The sequence below is a fragment of the Protopterus annectens genome, chromosome 11.part0 (assembly GCF_019279795.1).
Source record: "Protopterus annectens isolate FY-2018-M chromosome 11.part0, PAN1.0, whole genome shotgun sequence".
Lineage (NCBI taxonomy): Eukaryota > Metazoa > Chordata > Ceratodontiformes > Protopteridae > Protopterus > Protopterus annectens.
In genome coordinates, this window is record NC_056745.1 from 247,931,090 (window position 1) to 247,953,008 (window position 21,919).

The following is a 21,919-nucleotide window of genomic DNA, read 5'->3' on the forward strand; positions in this document are numbered from 1 at the left end:
TCCACACCACACACATGAGTGTGTGTTAGTCTGCTGCATATATATATATATATATATATATATATATATATATATATATACATATGTATATATGTATGTATATATATATATATATATATATATATATATATATATATATATATACACATGCATATATATATATATATATATATATATACACATGCATATATATATATATATATATATATATATATATATATATATATATATATATATATATACATATATATATATATATATATATATATATATACATATATCTATATATATATATATATATATATATATATATATATATATATATATATATATATATATATATATATATAGGTTCATAGGTAAGTACTAGGCTATCTGCCCGAAGGCATTTATAAGCCTAGCCAGAGTGTGTCGGCTTTCACCGCCCCATTGATTAATTAACTGAGCCTCTGTCAAGCAGAACCAATGAAGTGATCCCAGGGGTGTATTTTCTGTTACCCATCCACTCGTCCAGGTTTCTCCTGAAGAGTGATGTAATTTGGAATTTTGTTCCAAAGCATGGGGAGTCTCTGTAACAGGAATCTATCCCTTCAGCATGTTCTATTGATTGTTGTGGCGAGGTTTAGCTCACTAGAGCAAGTGGCTTGCAGTGACTTGGACTTCTTTAGGTGGAGCATGTCCATCAGTTCTGAGTTGGTCATTTCTTTGTAAGTCAGGCAGGGATCACCTCTGAGTAAGCGATATGCCACTGAGTACAGCCGGAGTTTTTTCAGTCGGGCTGCATAGGACATATGTTTGAGACCAGTAATCCTCTTGGTGAGGTACTTTTGTGGCCTTTCCAGCTGTTGGAAGTGTCTTATGAGGTATATCCCAAATGGGCATTGTACTCTATGATGGGTCTAGTGAGTGACGAGTAGAGGGGCACTATAACCTCTTTATTTCTAGATGCGAACCGTTTAGTAATTAGACAGGTGACATAGAAATATTTCCTAACTACTTTGGCAACATGATTGTCAAAGGAGAGATTACTATCTACCTGGGTCCCCAGATCTCTTATTACCTCTTCTGTATTAAGGCGGCTGCCTCCTATGTGGTAATTCATGGGTGTTTTATTTTTCCCAAATGGGATGACTATGTATTTTTTGGCATTTAGCTTGAGGCCATGACTTTGACACCAGGTGTCCATTTCAGTAAGGCCCTTTTAGAGGATGCCCGTGTCAGCTGGAGAGTCAATTATGGCTCCCAGTTTACAGTCATCGGCGAACTTGGTTAGCCATAGTCCTCCTGTGTTTGCCTGTACTTCTGAGAAGTATATGCCGAACATTAGGGGTCCCAAGACCAAGCCTTGTGGGACACCACTTGTGACTGGTTTAGAGTTGGACCTGGAGCCCCCTATTCTTACCATGTGAGTTTTGTCTGTAAGCCAGCTGGCAACCCATCTCATGATGTAGGGGTTTATGTTCAGGCTGGTGAGTTTTTCTGTAATACCCGAGTGAGGAATGGTGTCGAAAGTCTTGGCGAGGTCAAGGTAGGCTGTGTGAACCACCTTTCCCTCGTCTATGGCCTTGGTGTCTGTCCTGAAGAAGTCCACCAGGTTTAGTAGACATGATCTGCCCTTAACAAAGCCGAACTGGGTCAGGTCAAGTGTTTGGAGGTTCCCAATGACTTTGTTAATGAGTTCCATGATGATGTGGTCCATAGCCTTGCAGACCAGGCTAGTCAGGCTTATGCGGCAATAGTTACCAGGGTTAGTTGTGACCCCTCCTTTGTGGAGAGGAATAAACGTTGCTGTGCACCATTCTATGGGCACACAGCCTGTGGAGAGGCAGAGGTTGAACAGCGTGTTTAGGTGGGGGGTTAGTTAGTTCTGTAGTTCATGCAAGACGCAGCCTGGGACACCATCTGGTCCCATTGACGCTGTATTTTGGCTTTTGAAAGGGCTGTTTTTACCTGTGCGTCTGTGAGTTTTGGGACACTACACTTTTCTAGTATTGTTGTGGGCCCTTTTGGAGGTGACAGGAGGGTGAAGTTTGCACTGAATCTATCTGCCAGGATGTTGGCAGTATCAGTAGGTTCAGTATATTTTGTGCTATTTTTCACTAGTTCAGTGCATATCTGCGGGTTGCTACTTAGATTCTTAACATAGATAAAGAAGTATTTGTGGTTATCTTTTGAATCCTTAGCTATTTTTCTCTCAAGGTTAGCCTTGGATGATTTCATGAGGGACCTCAGTTTCTTACTGATACTGATCAGGGATGTCTTCCCTTTTTGGGATTTGCTTTTTTTCTGAACTAGCTTCCTCCTTCTATTGTATAGCCTGTTTATTGCAGGGGTCCACCAAACAAGTTTCCTTCTCTTAGAGGAGTGATTCTTGGTTTTGCTAGGGATGGCACAATCCATGCATCCTTGTAGCTGTTCATAGAATGCATTTGTAAAGGTTTCTGCATCTTGGGCAGCATTATCCTTTTGCGTGGGGGCTTAGAAACTTACCATCTCTATCTTAAGTAAGGTGAAGTTTGCTTTGGAAAAGTTTTTTACTGTGGTTTTCTTAGTTGGGGTGGTTTTGGGGTGTGAACATCCAGAGTGATTAATTTATGGTCTGATCTAACCAGAGACGAGTTGGCCTCCAGTGTGGAACACCTGTCGCCCATGTTGATGATGACTAGGTCCAATATGTTTTCACCTCTGGTAGGGAAATTTACAAACTGATCCAGGGTGTTTGAGTTGATGAATTCCAGTAAGCACTAGGCCTGGGAATTTGTACTCGAGTAGTTTTCCCAGTGAATGGTAGGGTAATTGAAATCACCCAATATCAGGGTGTTTGGTAGGACCTTTATGTTTTCTAGTGTATCCAGAAAGGTGGAGTGGGGGTCCTGGGTCATGGAGGGTGATCTGTAGCAGGCCACATTTTGCATTGCAGATTTGCCCTATGTTAGTTGCACATGGATGATCTCAGAGGTGTCATGCTGCGCCACTAACCTGGAGGTGTAGGTATCCTTGATGAATATGGCTACACCCCCTCCTTTTGTGTTTCAGTCCATGTTCTGTGGCTGAAACGTGTGGTATGAGTTGTAGCCTGGTAGTGCTGGGGTGCTCTCTGGAGCCTTGAACCAGGTTTCAGTTAATGCACAGAAGTCAACGTTCTCCATACTGAGGAATGCTTTGAGCGCATGCATTTTGAGATTTAAACTCCTGGCGTTGAGTAGTATTACCCTCAGTTTTTTGTTAATTGTGCTGTTTACGGAGGTGGGTTTGACTTTTGAGCCTTTCATAAAAAAGACACTATGGGAGCAGAAAGAGCTTTGGCCAGTATTCGAAAGCCTAGGGGTGACAGGTGCAAGCTGTCTCTTGCGAAGCAACGCGGCTTGTCGAGCATGTCGTCCCAGGCTGACAAACATTGGATCCCCTTTGAATGACACCAGAAGCTTAGTCAATTGTTGAAATTGATAATTTTTTCTTTATACTGAGGTATCATTCTTGGTGAGAGCAGGATGCTACTCAGGGTCAGGGTCATACCAGCCTGGGCTACATGATTAGAGAGCTCTTTCATGTCTCTTTTCATGTAGTCCAGGGAGGTATGTCTCAGGTCATTTAGACCAACATGAACAATGACAGAGTCATATTTGTACTTGTTCTGGAGTGACCTGAGTGCTTGTGTTATGTGGCAGATTCTGGCTTCTGACAGGCAGTTAACAGTAACCTTCTGCTTGTCTAGCCTAGTGAGTGGGACGTCAGTATGCCTGACTATAGAGTCACCTATTACTATTGTGTTAGGTATGTTATCTCGCCTTAAGGGCTGTGATTGTGCGGCACACTGATTTTGTGTTTTATGTGTTGTCTGGTTTGTAATGGGAAGTGCAGGTTGTTTGGGTGTCTGCTTTGGAGGTCTCTGATGCTTTTGCAGGTTTTATTTAGAGCCTCTGAGTATGATTTTGTGTATTTATGTGTATTTTTGCCAGTGCTGTTTTAGTAGGTCTGTGTGCGGCTGGAGTTGTGGTGCAAGTGTTAACCTTCTCCTCTTGACTGTCTGTTCCAGTCTTGGGTGCAGACAGCTTAGCTTCCAGTTTGGCTGTATAATTGCATCTCTCGCATATGTTACTGTTTTGTGGTAGGAGGAGAGGGTTGTCTGTGTACATGAGGCAGTTGTAACATTGCCTCAGGATACCCAGATTCACTAGCTGGACTGGAGAGTGCACCTGAAGTTGCCCTTTGGTCAGGCCTGAATAGTAGGGTGAGCTACTTAGTCGCTTGGTTGGTGAGGGGTGAATAAATACCATATATACACATGTGTATACGCATATACATATATATATATATATATATATATATATATATATATATATATATATATACACACACACACACATATATATATATATATATATATATATATATATATATATATATATATACATATACACACACACACACACACACACACATATATATATATATATATATATATATATATATATATATATATATATATATATATATATATATATATACACAAACACACACACACACACACACACACACACACACACACACACACACACACACACACACACAGATAGATATGTATGTATGTATATATACATATGTATGGTGTAGTGAATAGATATTACAGCATATTACAGCATTGCCAATTTAAGGCACAGAGGAAATATTGTATGTCATAATGCATTGAGTCTAGTTTTGGCTGCCAGATGATTTGTGATGAGTAAAATGTTAAAACTGTTGTTACTGTTCTGCCATTTTGTACAGAATAAAATTTACCATTTATAACAAATGGCAGTGTTTCCTGACATTATTGATACTGCCATTCAGAATGACTTGGTGACTAAAGGTGTACATCAGTAAGGTAATCTAGAAGTAGGTTTTCATTCATATTTCGTCATATTTGACATCTCCTGGCCTTCCCAACTCTTATCAGTATCGCTTAAGAAGTTGTTAGAGGATTGAGACTGCTTTCATTAGGTTCAGGAGTTACTTCCTTGAGAAGAGAGGTCAATAAATGTATTACATCCTTGTTCTCTTTCATCTTTTGGTTTTGGCAGCCTAGGTGGAGGGAATAATACAGTGTTAAATGAATGCCTTTGAACTAACTGTAACCTTACTTCAGGATTTAGTATTTAATTTATTTTAGCTAGCTGATACTGACTAGGGGTGGCACAGTGACACAGCAGATAGCAATGTTGCCTCAGAGCAAGAGAGTTCCTGATTTGATTCTTGGATGTGGTGTCTTCTGTATGGAGTCCGCATGTCCTGCCTGTGTTTTATGGAGTTTCCTCCAGGTGCTCTAGTTTCCATCCAAATTCCAAAGACATGAAACAGGTGGACTGGACACTGTAAGTTGGCCACAAGTTTGAGTGTGTAGTGTGGAAGAATTAACAAGGCTGGCTAGCCATCCAGTGGTGAAAACATTCCCTCTAGGTGATTGTATCTAGGTAAGTGTAATCCCAACCCTCTGTGCAAAAATGTGAAAAAGGAGTTGTGGATGGATGGAATAATATTAGCTCTTCTTACAGCCACACATGAATGCATGCATTTTAGATATTACCTTCAGATGTAGATTGACTATTGTAATATTTCTAGAATCATTTTTCTTTGAAGTGGCAATTAAAATGGTTAAAATAAGAATTAACTCTATAGTGACATGAAACTGCAAGAACAGCAAATAGACTATATACTTTATACAATTACAATTTTTATTTAACTTAAACAAATTGCAGTTTGTTTGAGTTAAACAAAAATGCTGTCCTCACCATCACAGCCCAGTAAAATGCCTGCAGTAATATCACTGATGCACCCAATTAACTGATAATTTTCCTGATCCCCTCTACTCTGACATGAACAAGACACCAAGATTTCTAAATTCTTCTGCCTAAAATAGTTGTTGCCCTCTGAGCTACAGATGGCAGTTCACTTGTTAGCATAGAGCCATGACTTCTGATTTGGCGGTATTGACTTTTATCCCATCTGCTTCATGCACACAGTGAATCACTCTATTGCATACTGGAAATCACAGTTACTCAAGGGTGAGAGGGAACCATCTTCTTATGAACAATAAATATGAACTCTCATCCTGAAACAAGATTATGTCCAAAATACTCTGATATCCTGCCCATGAAAATCGCAAATAGCAATGAAGGCAGACTCCGATATTCAACCCTGAATGAATTTGACTCAGCTGCACACATTCAGACACAAATCTGATTCCTCATAAATAGAGACTAAATACCACACAACAGTGGCCCCCTGGGATCTCACAAATCACACTGTCATGTGTCTCCTTCAAGCCCACAAAGCACATGTAGACTAATAGGGCAAATGTCTATGAACCTTCTAGTATCTGTCCAAGTTCAAAGATTAATTCACTGTTACATTAATGTATCACAACAATGCTACAATGTCGCTTTTCTTATCCTGCTCTGAGACTTCCAGTCATCTTACATTATCATTCTGTCTCCCTCCATAACCCCAAGGCTGTCTCCTACTGATTTCCATATTGTGTACCACTCTCCCACCAGTGTAAGAATATTCAGGCACTATGACTTTCTTCTCATAACTAGACTACTCCTTCCTACTTCCCTTACTTCAGCACCTCCATAGCAAGAGCTCATGGCTTACCTTTTCTGTAAAATACTTTTTCTCCCACCCTCATATGCATGATTGTTTGAATCTATGCTTGGTCTCCACCCCCAAAATACTTTATCAGGTGTAAAAACCATAGACCACTTCTCATCCCCTTCGACTGTCCCAAATATGTACCCTTCCTTAATCCATATGCAAGGCTAGCACAGCTTGACAGAAAGTATAAACTCTCTGTCTGTAATCTGCCTTCACCATGCATACCTGGCAGTGGGAATACCGTTAACATTCTTCTGACATCCCTGTATGAAAAAGCAATCTACCTAAAACTTAAAGAAGCTTCAAAAGTCAAAACGTGCAATCAGGAATCCTGTTACAATATGGTTTTCTTCATAAAATGGGGGCATATATTAGAAAGAAAAGACAATTTTATTGACCTCATCTAAAGAAATATAAAAAGCAAATTTTATTGACTTCATCTAACACAAACAGATTATTTAATGTACACTTTTGTCAACCTTAAATTATTCATTACAGCATTTTAATGCCCATTTCTAGATAACATTTATGTGTAAGCAGATTCATTTCTCCAAAAATACCCACCATAGACAACATAGATCAAAAGTACAGTGCAAAAGATTAGGTTGTAGACTCCTTTACCTCCATACCCTTATTTTTGAAAAATATTTTATTTATAGAACCAGGCATACATTATTAATAAAAGCATTTTTGAACTTACCAATTATGCCATGACATAGAGCATATAACAACATCAGGAAAGCAGAAACATGCGGGATCATTCAGTTCCAAATAAGTAAAACTGAACAGTGCTACATTTGGTTGCTCATGATGGACCAATATCCACTGTTCAGTGGACATCCCAGATTTCTTACCCCCATTATGGGATGTAACTGTTGTTGCTATCACTCTGGCTGCCATCTGTTATCCAGGCAGTCCACTTTGTCCCCTGTGACATCTTCTTTATAGTACTCCATTCATATAAAACACCTTCGGACCTTTGACTTCCTTTCAGTCTCACAGGAAGTCACCACAATGCTGCACATGCAACAAGAAAAAGAGAATATGCTAATGCTTAGAGAAAACTCAACCACTCCTTTCCAGTCTTCATTCTTACAACTTGTTTCTTGAATCCTTTGAACTATGTAGCCCCTTCAACACCAATTTAGTTATGGTTCTACTCTCTTTGCTGCCCCTTTGTTACGTCTTCCTTGTCACACGTCTCCCTTCTTTGCTGATCTGTTACCTACACTGCCATATCTTCTCCTTTGATTGCTCATGTCCCCCAGGCCCCCATAATTCCCTGGGGTTGATTCGTATGTGCAGAATCCCTCAGTGGGGATATACCTCACACACCATCTTGATCTAATTGCCAGTTTGGTTTTGTTGCATTTTGGCCACTCCTTCTATCTAGGAACACCTTTATTCAATTTCCCAGGTTGAATTCTTTGAATTTTGTAACAAGGCTGAATGTCCATTTGATCTCTTCTGTATCTACTACTAAGTCACTTTAAGCTGAATAACAACTGTATATATCTTCACTGCTTTATCTCTTACAACAGTAATCTGCTACACAAATTGTAGCATCATTATGTAGACTACCCAGACTAAACCACCTTCGTTTTTTACATTCCATATGGCCATGAAAAGCTGCATCCACTGTCCACTTGCACAAATCCTATAGTCTGCAAGTCTTAGTCTTTATGTCTCACAGGTTGTGTCACAGTCCAAATTTTATCATTACAACTGTGGCATGCAACAAACAAGGTTTGCCAGAATAAAGAACTTTGTCTCCTGATCTTTGTTTGCATTGTTATCTTGTCAGCTCATATACAGATCAGCTTTCAGTAATTCTTGTAGCCAGGCTTGCATGGGTTTAAAAGGGTCTGCTCTCTCCAGTCCCTCATTTATGCCAGTAGTTCTGAAGTTGTTTCTTCATGACCAGTTGTCCATTTCTTTCTTTTTTTTAAACCATTTTATTATTTTTTTTTAAAAACAAACTTACAAACCCATACAAAGACAAATATAACAAAAACATAATATTTACAGAGGTCCATAACAAAATTTCAATACAATAAACCAAACCATTAAAATGTATCTAGTAAAGCACTTAACCAAATATGAGGCACTTGTCATTTAGGGAAAGAATCTGGAACTAGAACATTAAGAGCTAGTTATGATACAATTATCTGACCACAGAGCTTGAGCAAGATTTCTAAATTCAGTCCAGAAAAGTGTTACCATTTTATACTCAATTGTCATATGAAGCCAATCTGCATCAGAAACTGTATTACATCTCCAACAATTATTTTTTTTCAGATTTGTATATTAACCAGTTCTCCATTTTTTCCTGTCTGCTCAGAAGTGCCTTAGTTGTCCATCTCATTTTATTTATTTTGTCCTGACACTTCACTTTGGCATCTAGTTCACTAGCTCACTTTTCATTTCTAATAACCGATATTAATAACTTGTCATTTCCATCACACTCCCAGTATTCTCTTGTTGTATAGCTCCAATAATAGATAATTTGGATCTTAAGGATAACAGTCAGTCCAGTTCCTAGCACAAATCACTTTCCTTTTTCCTCTTCTGTGAACATTTTTCTACACAATGAATTATGTTGTGGATTTCTCTAAATGTCACTTTGTTGCAGCATATATTCAAGCTAAATTAGTTATAAAAAATAAGACTATGTAGCAAAAGCACATCATTTTTGTGATGTTTGTGATGCTGCTCAAATTGTATTGCCATAATTATTTTATGATACTGGACCAACACAAAGCCTACATAAGGGAATACACTTGTACAAATACAATGTAGGAGAAAATACATACACACACACACATATATATATATATATATATATATATATATATATATATATATATATATATATATATATATATAGATATATGTAGAGAGAGAGACAGACAAACAGAGACAGAGAGAGGGCAAATCACAGCTGTAATAGCTGAAACAGTTTAGTGCATCGTCTAGTTTGGTAGTTTCTATTTATGTCATTATGAATAAATATAGTTTTAGGTTAATATCAGTTCTGCTTTTAGGAAATACATATTCCAGTGAGTGGGTTTGGCTTTTGTTTTAGTGTTATGGCTTAATTATATTTTTCTACAGTATATTCTGCTTGACTGGAGTAAAAGAAATAACTGATATGAGTCTTTCTGTTACGGATTTCTTACTGGAATGAAACACATGCATTTAATGTTCCATTTTTCAAGGCTACTGGTTCAGATATTAAAATAATATAATTGCATTTTAATTTCTAGGAATTGTAGCAGTTATTGTCATTGTAATTTCTGATCATTACACCGGCTCTGTTGTAATGTTAATGTATTATTAAACAGAATAAAAAATGATGTTAAACAAAGGGCAGTGAATAAACTAAACTCCTTTTAAATGAGGTAGCAAATATAAGCAGAAATAGTACTGTTGTTGAATGAAAGCTGTGTCTTAAATGCCAAGTTCAATGAAATCCCTTATTTCCACTGTTATTTAGACTGAATTCTGTTAAGTTTTTCAGATATTCCTATAAAAAAATAGTGGTCTTCCAACAGTATGCCCCACCACTTCATTCAGAGACTACTGTACAATTCAGTGTAGCATTCAGTTATGTACAGGTGTCTTTTGCAGAGCTGTAGTTATGACCTCAAGTGTGCTTTGGAAGTAATCAAAGGTATAGTGAGCGAATACTATATATACCATGGTATACAATTTTCTGTAACATTTATTTATTTTTGGGGAATGGGCTGTACCAGTATTTATATTTAAAACATCCCTGCAGTAATCATCATCTTTTCCTTAAATTCAGTTTCAGATTTTATTAAAGCATTCTTATTTCAGAAATGAGGGTGAGTTAAATGGCATGTTTGCTTAAACCTGTAATTTGAGAAAGATTTTTTTAAATCCCCAGAAACTGTTGCCACTGCCTTTAATAACTTTTTTCACTGAAACTATTCAGTCCTTAGCTAACCAACTTACTCCCACCCACTTTAACTCTTCCACTAACACACCCAAGTCTTATCCCCCCTTTACCTTCCGACCTGTCTCTACCACTTTTATCTGATCCCTTATCAAAAAAATAACACCAACCACCCTTTCTGCTGACCTCCTTCCTGCAGAGAATCTATAGAAAGCTGCCAACGCCATAGCATTCCCCATCTCCATCCTAATCAATAGAATACTAACTGATAGAACTATCCCCTCAATCTGGAAAATATCCAATGTCATCCAACTCCACAAAGGTGGAAGTTCAACAGAACTGTCCAACTACAGACCCATTGCCATTCTGTCACCACTAGCCAAAATAATGGAGAAGTGCGTTCATATGCAGCTGATGGACTATCTCATTCAGAACGGTCCACTTGCCAACTCTCAGCATGGCTTTAGGCCACAGCACAGCACCACCTCCGCCCCCTTTCTTTTACAAATACCATATTCCCAAACAGGAACAACAACAGGCTATCTTCAGTCCTATTTCTAGACCTGTCGAAGGCCTTTGATATGGTCACCCACAAATTACTCATCCATTCCCTAAAAATCCATCTCCCAAGATAACCATGTTATTCAGTGGTTCCTATCCTATCTGAATGGCAGACAATAGGCTGTATTATGGCAGGGCAAACTGCCATCCCTGATGCAAACTGCATTCAATATGCAGATGAATCTACCCTGATCTGTATGGCCTCCTCCTGTTTAGACCCGCAAACCTTAACACAAAACACATTTATCACAGTTTAAAGTTGGTTCTCTAATCACCGTCTGTTGTTAAATCCCAACAAAGCTAAATTGCTCCTCTTTACTCCCACAGGTCGATCCACCCCATTTTCTTTCTCCATAACATCAAACAATGTTACCTCTGTCTCTCCAGATGACCATACTAAGCTTTTAGGAGTAATAGTGGACAATAATCTCAGATTTGATCTGCATATCAATAAAGCTATAAAAAACCTTAATAAGAAGCTTGGCTCATTATATAGAAGCAAACCTTTTCTAACTCAATTAGCTAGGACTGCAATTGCCTGCTCACACCTACGCTCTACCCTTCTATATGCCTCCCCCATAGTCTCCAATTTGAGCATAACTGAACTTAGTAAGCTCTCTCACTGTTACAGCCATATTGCCAGATTTGCCATAGGCTCAACATATAGGACACATCACTGTCAAAACCTTAGTTTTCTCGGGTGGCTAGAACTGCCTAGCCTACTTCTGTTCAATCAGCTTATAGTAGCACACAAAATTCTGTACCACCCTAAAAATACTCTGGCACTCAAAAATATCATAAAACCATACAGTAATTCAAGGCAACTATGATAATCCAATAAACTATTGGTCCAAACCCACAAAGCCATTAACTCAGCCGGCAACTCCCTGTTTGCCAACGTCTTTTGTAAAAATTGGAATTCACTTCCATCTAACCTTACCCTCGAACCTTCTTTAAGTCTCTTCAAAAAAGGCCTCAAACAGTATTTTAAAGAGCACTGGCTTTGTCCCTGTACTAACCCTTATTAATCACTACTTATTCAATGCCTTATTTAAATTAATATTGTACGCATCTCTTGCTCATATTAGCTTGCTGCAATCTGTTGTTTTTTGTATACTATTACACATTGTGTATATTTTGAGTACCTACTAGAGGGCTTTGTAAATATGTTTGACTCATATCTGTTAAGTTCTGTGTTATCTTGAGCTTTTCTTCCCAGATCTCCGCTGAAAATGGACAGTTATCCAGTCAGACTATCCCAGTCAACAAATGTAAAATAAAATAAAATAAAATAAATAAATCAGTATTAAGCAGGAACAATGTCCAAATACACACAGTACTGAGGATGAAAGGAGAGTTTAGAGGTTAAAGGTCCACATTCTGAAAGTTGATGTACAATTTCAAATGTTTTCACTTTACCTCTGGAAACAATGTAGAGTTTAGGTTAGCATCATTAGACACCATTAGCATTTCTATCTGTGCTTCATTGTGCAAACAAGAAAGAACCATGGATTCAAAATCCTTAATTCCAGAGTAATCTAGAACTAAAGGAGCTGATGTATAACATAATGCAGTGTTTAAGTCAATGCAGAAGGATAAAGTGCCCCAATGAAACAACAATATCGACAAATGAAAACTCTTGAGGCAATAGCACGTTGAAAGAAAAGTACTTTAATCCAAAAAATGAAATACACACATAAAAACAGCATTTTGAGTAAGCGCTTTCACGTTCCACTCTGAACGCTTCATCAGACTTCTTAAACGAAACTAAGAACTTAGACAGATTAAAGTGTTTTTTTCCCTCACTGTGGTGTTGCCTGAAGAGTTTTCATTTGCAAATGTTATAATGCCTACATAGAGCATAACTGAACATTCTAGTACCTGTTTCTTTTCAGGCACAGGGGAGTTAAAACTTTAGCCAATGAGGTCATAGTAATCCCCAAAACATGTGATAGGTTGACTGGCAACTTTCAATTGCCTATAGATGTGTGTGTGTGTGTGTGTGTGTGTGTGTGTGTGTGTGTGTGTGTGTGTGTGTGTGTGTGTGTGTGCGTGTGTGCGTGTGTGTGTGTGTTTATATGTGTACTGGCAGCTTAAAATTGTCCATAGTGTATGTGTATGTGTGTGTGTCCTGGGAATGTACTTCCATTCCGTATTTGCTAATTGACTCTGTGGATGGTATCAGCTGTTCATGGGGTTGCAAAGGGAGTCACATCAGACTGGAAAGCACTGGATAGCTGGATGAATATTATCCAGATTGCAGCAGAAGGGCAGCATTGTGCTGACAATCATAATGCTCTCTGTCCTGGTTACAATAATAAGTGAATGGAAAGAGAGCCTAAACAAGAAGAACATTTAACAGTGTTTCACAGAGTTGTAATTAGACATTACCATGCAAAGAATGCCTAGACACAGAGAAATTAACTCTAACAAAGGAGTTAATAGTTACATTAAGCAGCAAGATGGAGAAACTGTCGTTATTGAGTTGATCATGGAATCATCTGCTTGTTTAGGTTATCCATAGGAAGTGAACGGTGACTCTGCTGTTCAGTAAAAAGTTTGGGGAAAGCTTTAGCGTCCTTGGGAGGAGTGTTTTAATCTGAGTGGTTTACAGATACACTTTGGGCTATTCAATTTGACTATAAATTAATATCTGTCTTATCTTATAGTCATGAGAATATAAGATCATCAGAAAGTATATTCGGGAAGAAGAGAGGCAGGCAGAGGGAGTGAAGTTATAAGTAGGTCATGTAAGAAGAAGAATGGTAAGTTAAGTTATTTACTTATTTACACTTAAGGCTAGTCTAGCTTTATTCATAGATGCTAATTATATTATAATCACCGAATAGAGCCTGAGAAGACACTGAGACCCGTCATTGTACATGCCTTAATCAGCCTAATTATGCTCTTATGTTAATTGTAAAATATCTGCATATTAGTTTTGAATACTTTGTGTACTAGAGTTTCATGCTTAGTTATATACAAGTAAGTAAACTTAATTAGCGTGCTAGCTTTAGTATTGTCATTTTTTTTCATTTGTTAATCAGGAAGAGTATCTGATCTCTGTATACTTTTTTTTCCTCTCTGATTCATGAGAAAAATACATACAAAGTAAACATGCAAAAGCAAAATATGGTTGTATTGTATTAAATGCAATAATCATATTAAAGGTAAAAAAGTAAATGTATATAATTATGAAAATATTAAAATACAAACAAGATTAGTTTTGCTTAGTTATAACTACATTGTTGTTCCGAGTGATGAAAGGTGGATTAGTGGCATAGTTTTAACTTGTGATCTTGCAGGTTATGGTGTAAGATGGGTGGAGAGATGGAAGGTGTGAGAAACTTATGGATGAATACAAAAAAGGCAAGGGTCAGTGCATACAGACATGTGACAGTGTACCAGAAAGGAGAAAGGGGATAGACCTTTTTTTTTTTTTTCAGAAAACATATGTATGAATACTAACATTATGGTTCAGGATACACCAGTGTTAGTAGTAACAAATCTTGCTGCTGCGTTCACCTCTTTTTGCAGCAAGCGACAGATCTGACCCTCAACCATTACAGCACAAAGCCACTTCACAAGGCTTCATCCCAAATTAAATGTTTTTAAATTATCAGCTTTTCTGATCCAGAACCTTGATCTGGCTGCAAGAACAAGTGTTTTTTTTTTTAATAATGAAAAAAAGTATCTTGCAAAATCAGCTTTTCATTTTTGAAAAGACACTACTACTTCTAAGTTTTCAAAAAAACTTTGCAGTCTCCTACTCCACTCCTTTAGTTTGTTTTTTCTACTACCGACCTTATCTACTTCATCTTTGCAGACATTTTCTCTACCTCTTACTCTTTCCTCCCTACTCACCTAAGCTACTTAAGACACCCTTCCCTGCACTCGGCTTATAATCTCCTTTTCTCTCCATCCTTCTTCCTTCTATAACCGTAATATGAACACCCTCTCTCATATCATACCAAGACATCATTCAATTTCTCCTCACCATCTCTAATCATGTAACCTCTAATATCTCGTTAAATATCTGATTAGAATAGTCTCTGGTTTTATTTATCACACACTAATCTATGTTGCAAATAATATGACTATTCAGTTTTACCTCACATATTTTCTCCAACACATATTATTGTTTTTCATTGCAGTCTACTCTGAAACATTACAACATTTCTCCACTCATGTTTTAAAGTATAACATGATAGTTTTTGTTGATTTAAAATAGATGTACTCAATGTTTTGTAGTGTAACACGATGTTTTGTTGATTTAAACTATCTGTACTTGATGTTTTGTAGAGTAACATGATACTTTATGATTTTAAATATCTGTATTTTTTGAAATATTGTGATTGTAGAGATTTTCTTCCTGGGCATCCTCTGAAAATGGGCACTTTCTGGCCCAGTCGGATGTTACCGGTAAACATATTTAAAATAAAAATAAATAAATAAAAATAAATAAAACAGATGTAATTTTTTTCCATTCCATATTGCAAGTCAAACTATATAACAAGTAAAATCTAATACTTCTAGTAGGAACAACAGGAAAAAATGAATAGGTGTTTTAGTGCATGTAATATGGAGTGGCAGTGCAGTGGTGCAGCGGTCACAGTTGTCACCTCACAGTAAAAGATTCCCTGGTTCGATTCTTAGATGGGATAACTTCTATGTAGAGTTTGCATGTCCTCCCTGCATTTGCGTGGGTTTCCTCTGGGTACTCCAGTTTCCATCCACATTCCAAAGACATGCGTCTAGAGCATTTCTCCCCAGGACTCCACTGAAAATGGGTTCTCTCCCAGTCAGACTTTACTGGTAAACAAATGTTAATTAAAATTTAATTAATATATGTGTTCCCTACATGTATACAGCCTTGAGGATATGAGCTTGCAAAACTGAGAAGTAACTAAATTGCAACATCAGTTTATATAGTAATGCCTGCTTAATAAGAGAGCAAAAGTTTGATGAGAAGGTCAGATTATGCAAAACAAGTATCTTCTTGGCTGCTTGGTATACAATTAGTAAGCCGGAAAGGAAAGAGAAAAGAAAAGAAATGACAGAATAGACAAGTTAAATATCTTATGCATACACAAATTTAGAAAAGTGCTTGAATTAGAGTAACAGTTGCTTGACTAACATAGGTTCATAGGTTCATAGGTTCATACTAGGCTATCTGCCCGAGGGCATTTACAAGCCTAGCCCATCGTTTTGTGGCTTATGCCACCCCTTTAGTATGGGGAACTATACCCATTATTTTGCTGTGCCTCTGTCGAGCAGTGACACTGAGGTAATCCCTGGGGTATATCTGCGATCTCCCATCCATTGGTCAAGATTTCTCTTGAACAAGGCCAGCGAGGTGCTCTGCCTCACATGTACCGGGATTTTGTTCCACAGCATAGGGAGTCTTTGGGTGATGAATCTATCCCTCCAGCACGTCCTATTAATAGCCGTGTCAAGGTTTAAGTCTCCCGCCCTTGTGGCTCTGATGGATCTAGATTTTTTGAGGTGAAGCATATTCATCAAATCTGGGTTTGACATGGCCTTGTATGTTAGGCAAAGGACACCTCTGAGCAAGCGGTAAGCGACTGAATAGAGCTGGAGTTCTTTCAGTCGGGCAGCATAGGACAGGTTTTGAGACCCTTTATCCTTTTGGTGAGGAACTTTTGTGGCCTCTCCAGCTGCTGCAAGTGTCGGGTCAGATACATTCCGAATGGGGCATTGTACTCAATCATTGGTCTGATGAGTGATGAGTAAAGGGAGACTATGACCTCCCTTGATCTAGATGAGAATCCCTTCATGATAAGGTGGGCAATGTAGAAGGTCTTCCTAACTACTTTAGCTACATGGGTGTCGAATGACAGACTACTATCAACCTGGGTCCCCAGGTCCCTGATAACTTCTTCTGTGCTCAGTGGATTGCCACCTATTTGGTAGCTAGGGTAACCTTGTTTTTCCCGAAGGGTATGACTATGCATTTTTTGGCATTTAACTTTAGGCCGTGGCTCTGGCACCAGTTATCCGTTTCTGTGAGACCCTTCTGAAGGATATTTGTGTCAGATGTGTTTTCTACTATGGCGCCCAGTTTGCAGTCATCTGCAAACTTTGTCAGCCATAACCCTCCTGTGTTTGCTTGTACTTCGGAAAAGTAGATGCCAAACAAGAGTGGGCCCAGGACTGAGCCCTGTGGGACACCACTTGTGACAGGCTTTGAGTCTGACATGGCGCCAGCAACTCTGACCCTGTGGGTTCTGTCACTCAGCCAGTTTGCAACCCATCTTGTGATGTATGGGTTGACATTTAAGCTGATGAGTTTTTCAATGATACCCGAGTGGGGTATTGTATCGAAGGCCTTAGCCAGATCGAGGTAGGCTGTATGGACTGCCTTTCCCTCATCAATGGCTTTGGTGACTGTTTCAAAAAAAGTCAACCAAGTTTAAAAGGCATGATCTGCCTTTGACAAAGCCAAACTGGGTTGGATCCAAAGTCTGCAAATTCCTATGTCTTTATTTATGAGGTCCATTATGATCCTATCCATGGCTTTGCAGATAAGGCTTGTCAAGCTAATGGCCGTCTAATTTCCAGGGTCGGTGGAGGCACCGCCTTTGTGAAGTGGTACCACAGTTGCAGTGCGCCACTCCCTGGGTACGTATCCAGAGGTAAGACTTTGATTAAACAGCTGTCCTAGCTGTGGGTTTAATTCCTCATTGAGTTCATGGAGAACACAGCCGGGGACACCATCAGGTCCCATGGATGCTGTGTTTTTTGCTTTGGAGAGAGCAGTTCTCACTTGGGCTGGAGATGTTTGGGGGCTGCAATCGTTTGGTATAGATATCTCTCCTTTGGGGAGGGGGAGAAGTTTGCACTGAACCTGTCAGCCAGTATGTTGGCAATGTCTGTAGGATCAGTAATCTTCACATCATTTTGAACTAGCTCTGAGCATATCTGGGAGTTTCCTCCCAGGTTTCTAACATAGCTAAAGAAGGCCTTATGATTGTCTTTTGAGTCTTTAGCTATTTTTCTCTCGAAATTTGCTTTGGATGATTTTATGAGAGCTCTTAGTTTTTACTTATAGTGATCAAGGGTGTCTTACCTTTTAAGGATTTTGCTCTATCTTGTAGTAGCTTCCTCCTTTTGTTGTAGAGTTTGTTTATGGCTGGGGTCCACCAGACTGGACGCTTGCCTTTGGTACAAAAAGTCTTTGTTTTGCTTGGGATTGCCTTATCCATGCAGTCCTGCAGGTGCTGGTAGAAGGCATTTGTAAGTGATTCAGCGGCTTGAGTACTGTTTTCCGCTGGCTCGGGGGCCTTAAAGGAGACCACACTAGTCTGTAGAAGTGTGAAGTCGGCTTTTGAGAAGTTCTTTACTGTGGTTTTTTTTATTTCAGGTGGGGGGGGGATGAGGACCTCCAGCGAGATTAGTTTGTGGTCTGATCTCACCAGTGAGGGGTACACCTCCGGTGTTGAACATTGTGCTCCCATGTTCGTGATGATGAGATCAAGTATGTTATCTCCTCTTGTGGGGATGGTGACTAGTTGTTCCATGGCATTTGAGTTTATGAATTCCAGGAACTTTTGGGCTAGGGTGTTTGGGCTTGAGTAGTGTTCCCAGTCTATATTAGGGTAATTGAAGTCACCTAGTATGATGGTGTTTGGTGATACATTTATCCCTCTAGTGTTTTCAGGAAGGCCATGTGAGGTTCCTGAGTTTGTGAGGGTGGCCTGTAACATGCTACAATTTGCAGCGCAGTCTTGCCTATGGTTAATTGCACCTGGATGGTCTCCGATGCATCGTGCGTTACCAGTCTTGAGGTGTGGGTGTCCTTGATGAATATGGATACCCCTCCTTTCTTGGTATTGTCCGGATTTTGGGGCCGGAACGCATGATATGAGGTAAAACCTGATAGCGCTGGGGTGCTCTCAGGAGCCTTGAACCAGGTTTCTGTCACAGCACAGACATCGATGTTCTCCATACTGAGAAGGGCCTCGAGTGCGTGCATTTTGAGATTTAGACTTCTGGCATTGAGCAGCATTACCCTTAGTTTTTTCCTTTTTGTGTTCTAGGGTGGTAGGTTTAGAATTTGAGCCTTGCCTAAAAAGGCACTATGGGGTGGCAAGAGCCTTTGCCAATATCCGGAATCCCAGGGGTGACAGGTGCAAGCCGTCCCTCATGAAGCAGCGTGGCTTGTCCAGCATGTCATCCCAGGCAGACAGACACTGGATCCCCTTTGAATGACACCAGTGTTTAAGCCAATTGTTAAAGCTGATCATCTTATCTCTGTATTGTGGCATCATTCTTGGTGAAGGTAGGATACTGCTCAAGGTCAGGGTCATACCTGCCTGGGCTACATAATCAGAGAGCTCCTCAATGTCTCTTTTCATGTAGTCCAAGGAGGTACGCCTCAGGTCGCTTTACACCAGCGTGGACAATGACTGAGTCATATTTGTACCTGCTGTTGAGAGACCTGAGTGCTTGCGTTATGTGGCGGATTCTAGCGCCCGACAGGCAGCTTACTGTGACCTTCTCCTTACTCAGTCCGGTGAGTGGGACGTCAGTGTGTCTGACTATGGAGTCACCAATGACTAGTGTGTCTGGCATTGTGTTTGGCCTTAAGGGCTGTGACTGTTTGACACTCTGACTGTGAGGTCTATGTGTTGCAGGTGTTGTGTTCTGAGGTGGTGGTTGTTTGGGTGTCTGCTTTGGTGGCCTCTGCTGTTTTGGTAGATTTTGATCAGAGCCTCCGAGTATGTCTTTGTGTGTTTATGTGTATGATTTGAGGTTGTAATGGTACTATGTGAGACTGGGTCTATAGTGTGTGTGGTAACCTTCTCCTCCTGACTGGTCATGCCAGTCCTATGTTGAGAGAGCTCAGCCTCCAGTTTGGCCGTATAGTTGCATCTCTCGCATGTATTTGTGTTTTGTGGGAGGAGGAGAGGGTTGTCTGTGTACATGAGGCAATTGTAACATTGCCTCAATATTCCCAGGTTCACCAGCTGAGCAGGAGAGGACACTAGCAACTGATCCTCGACATGCTGGAAGGAATAGACAAAAACTTTAAAAAGATTCCGGGGACGTGGGTGACCGAGAAGTGGGGGGTTGCCTTTTTTGGGTACTATCTATGACAAGAGTGCCGTATCAAGGTAATAAGTACTGTAGGAGCAAGTGCTACGTTTAAAAGATAGAGAATAGTCTACTTTGAGTCAAGTAGAGATGATCTTTTTAATTATAGGATACTGATTAGATCAGTAGTATAGTTCGAGGAAGGTAGTTTTAAGTGAATATTTGAAGTGTGGACTTTAGGTAGCCCGAATAGTTTAAACCTGCTTAACGGACGCTGCCCAAGTGTGCAACGGTAGCAACTCCGCTGCTTAAATCGGCTAAATCGGCTAAATCGCTTAAAGCGTGCTTTATAGCAGGGGGCTGGAAAAGACAGGAAATGACCCAAATGACCAATAAACTACAAGTTACTGCCTTAAACCACTCCTCTGAGGACAAATGAAGGAGTTATGGAAATGACCCCTAGTGGCCAATAAAACTACAGTTTCAAGTCAGTAACCACCTCCACGGGGGCAGGGAAGCTGCTCAATGTTAGTCACTGCCACTGATGAACACAGAGCCCTCCTTCAGCCCAAGCAAAAATGGCCTCACAGAAACTTTCAAACAGTTCAGGAACAGCAAGCCTGTAACTGAACTTTTAACTCTCAGAAAAGTGGGAAAAAGCAAGATTTTTTTTTGTTTTTGTTTTTACAGAGATAGCAGAGGTTCACAAGTAATATCAAGTTATAACAGTGCAGTAAATGACCCCACACAAGAGTGCTAGGTCAAGGACAGAAAATATGCAAGTTTTAAGAAAAACAATTTAAAATTAAGTGCAAACAGGAAATTCAGCAAACAGCTTTTGGTTGTGCTCTAAATACAGCTACTAATACAGAAATCAAGTTTAACAAGCCAGAAAATGCTCAAGCTAGGCAGCTATGCAGAAAAACTTAGCAAATAAACAGAGAAAAATACTTAAAATCTCAAAAGTGGCTCCCTTCTTCTATCAGCGTTTTTCCTCTTGGAGGGTGCTTCACCAACAGCCAACAAGCCTGAAAAGACGCTCAAACCACGAGGCAACTAGGGTTTTAAGAGAGGAAGATGAAGGAGTTATGGAAATGACCCTAGTGGCCAATAAAACTACAGTTTCAAGTCAGTAACCACCTCCACGGGGGCAGGGAAGCTGCTCAATGTTAGTCACTGCCACTGATGAACACAGAGCCCTCCCTCAGCCCAAGCAAAAATGGCCTCACAGAAACTTTCAAACAGTTCAGGAACAGCAAGCCTGTAACTGAACTTTTAACTCAGAAAAGTGGGAAAAAGCAAGATTTTTTTTTTTGTTTTTGTTTTTACAGAGATAGCAGAGGTTCACAAGTAATATCAAGTTATAACAGTGCAGTAAATGACCCCACACAAGAGTGCTAGGTCAAGGACAGAAAATATGCAAGTTTTAAGAAAAAACTATTTAAAATTAAGTGCAAACAGGAAATTCAGCAAACAGCTTTTGGTTGTGCTCTAAATACAGCTACTAATACAGAAATCAAGTTTAACAAGCCAGAAAATGCTCAAGCTAGGCAGCTATGCAGAAAAACTTAGCAAATAAACAGAGAAAAAATACTTAAAATCTCAAAAGTGTGTCCTTCTTCTCTCAGCGTTTTTCCTCTTGGAGGGTGCTTCACCAACAGCCAACAAGCCTGAAAAGACGCTCAAACCACGAGGCAACTAGGTTTTAAGAGAGGAAGATGAAGGAGTTATGGAAATGATCCCTAGTGG